Raw genomic sequence first — 2,748 nt, 5'->3', positions numbered from 1 at the left:
GTTCTGCTCCTGAATCAGCTGGGTGGGTCTTGCCTCTAGCCTCTTTGCAGAGAGTTCTGCTGAAGGGTTCCTCGCTGGGCCTGCACTCTGGGTCGATTGAAGATCTGCGGGCCCTGGGCTCTGGGTCTATTCAGGATCCGGCGGGCCCCGGGTCGTCTCACTCACATGCCGGGCCTGTGGTCTGGGTCTATTCTGGTCAAATGTTTTAATGTGTTTTTTATACCAGTACATAAGCTTAACATTTGTACATTTACTGTTTAAAGTTTCCTTTGCCAGTCACTTCTTAGTGCACTTGTCCCGGCATTCCTTTTTCCTCCTATTGCTAAAAAAGAACTCTTCAAAGCCTTGGTTTATGCTGCACATATTTTCTCCATTTTAAAATTTGCTTTTTACTTTTATATAATATTATCTGAGGAACAGAAGTTTCAGTTTTTAGGGTTGGAGGTGTAGGTCTGGTAGAATGCTTGCTGGAAGCCTGTGAGGACTATATCCAGATGGCTTCCATTTCTAATGCAGCCAAGCCTGAGAGCTTTCTCGGTTTTGCTCATGATACAATAGTCTCCTATATTTTTTGTACTTGTTTTTGGTTTTGTTAACTTATTTTTGTGGTGTTGAGTGCCGATCTAGGTATTTGGAAAATGGTGGGCAAGTGCTTTGCTGCTGAGCTGTATTACAGCAGTTTTATTTTTTGACTTTTTTTTTAAACCCAGCTGAAATTTATTTTGCTGTGTATTATATAGGGCCAAAAGGGAAGATTTTTTTTTTCCTAGAGTTGATCAAGTATTCCCATCTAACTTCCAGTTTCTAAATGAATTTATCATTTATAAAAATACTAATTATTAGGCAAGCTCTAAAGATAGCTTCTAAGCTGACATGGTGGTGCATACCTGTAATCCCAGCACTCAGGAGGCAGAGGCAGGTGGATTGTTGCAAGTTTGAGACTAGCCTGGTGTACAAAATGAGCTCATGGCCAGTCTGAACAGCATAAGCATAGCGAGACCATGTCTCCAAAAGACAAATATAAAAAATAAAAAAAGATTCTAAAAAGAATGAGTATATTTTCAGATATTTTAAACTGCCTTTGTTTTTGACAGTTTCATTATTTTTCTTGCCGTCTCCTACTAGTAATTAATGAATACCATATGTCAGCATCATATTTTTCTCAGTTGATGTTGACTGTCTTTGGTAGAATGTTGCAGATCCAGCAGTCAGGTTATCTGAGCCCTAACTTCCTTATGTAGCCCGGCCATGATGAAGGGGCAGCTGATATGCACACACTGTCAGCATGCCGAGGCCTTCATACTTTTTAGGAACTTTAAGTACTGAAAAACAAATTCTTAGAACGGGATTACCAGTAGATAAGGAATTAACGTTTTCTACCTATTGATCATGAATTTTTCACAGATTTTATTTTTGGCAGAACCAGGGATTGAACTCAGGCCCTTGCGCTTGCCAGGGAAGCACTTATTTTACTGAGCCATCTCCCCGGCCCCCGCAGATTTTTTTTTTTCCATAATTTTATTGAGAAATAAATAGCAATGAGACAGTTTCAAATCAAATTGGTAGGACAGTTCCAATAATTAACATATTGCATACTGCCTTCCTAGTGGTTGTTGTACAAGAGGCAGACATGATATCCTATTTACAAACACAATTAGAACAAATCCCTCTATTCCTTGAATTAAGAAAATGTAACTATATATCTATCCTAATCATTTTGAATACACAGAAACAAAATGGTCATTCATCTATGTCCCCTTTTCCTGTTTAGTTCACTCCACAGATTTTTTTTTGCCATAATTTTATTGATAAACAAATAGCAATGAGACAGTTTCAAATCAAATCGGTAACTCCACAGATTTTTATATGCTTTCCAAAATCTTGTTTTCTTTTTGTTCATAGTCATAATTTGCATAATTTAATTCAGATTAGACAGCTGTGATTTGAAGAATTGGACAGCTTTGGTTTTTCATTTTTATTAAATGTTCTCAAGAGGTACCATAATCATTCTTTGGGGAGAAAAAAATACATATACACACACACACACACACACACACACACACACATTACATATGGGGGTTGGAACAGGGTCTCACTTTACAGTTCAGGCTGGCCTTGAGCTCACTTTGCAACCCAGACTGGTCTCAAACTTGCAGTGATGCTCCTGCCTCAGCCTCCCGAGTACTGGGATTACAGGCATGTGCTATTACATCTGGCATAAAATAAATAATTTTTGCTGAAACAGTTCTCCTTATTCATTATTGCATTGATGGTATCTTTTGCTTCCTGTCTCTTAAGAACACAGCTGTTTTCTAAAGAATGCGTTTTACTTGTTCTGTCTCTCTTTTTTTTTTTGCGGAACCGGGGATTGAACTCAGGCCCTTGCACTTGCCAGGGAAGCTCTTATTCCACTGAGCCATCTCTCCAGCCCCTGTTCTTTCTCTTGAGTCCTTTCCTTTCATTGACTGCCTTTTTTTGTCGGGGGAGACAAAGTCTCACTATGTTTCCCAGGCTGGTCTTAATCTTACCATATGGCTCAGGCTGGCTTGGAACTCAGGGTAGTCCTCCTGCCTCAGCTTCCCAAGCGCTGGTATCACAGATGTGTACCATCATGCCCAGCCATGTCCATAGGTCTATGGACATGACTTGACAAATATTTTTGTCATTCCATTTTTGTATATTCCAATGTACTGTTGTATACTGTATTGTCATTCTATTCCTTAAGCTTTTATATTTTATATATCCATA

General features: G+C 39.0%; 1 protein-coding gene across 2 annotated transcripts in view; it reads left to right on the top strand.

Moving 5' to 3' along the window:
• Positions 1 to 2,748, top strand: part of Srp54 (signal recognition particle 54) — a 65,568-nt gene that overhangs the window by 40,557 nt on the left and 22,263 nt on the right. The window lies entirely within an intron of this gene.

The sequence above is a fragment of the Octodon degus genome, unplaced genomic scaffold (assembly GCF_000260255.1).
Source record: "Octodon degus isolate 3935 unplaced genomic scaffold, OctDeg1.0 scaffold00086, whole genome shotgun sequence".
NCBI lineage: Eukaryota > Metazoa > Chordata > Mammalia > Rodentia > Octodontidae > Octodon > Octodon degus.
The sequence above is the reverse complement of the archived record's forward strand: the minus strand, read 5'-3'. Positions and strand labels throughout refer to the sequence as shown.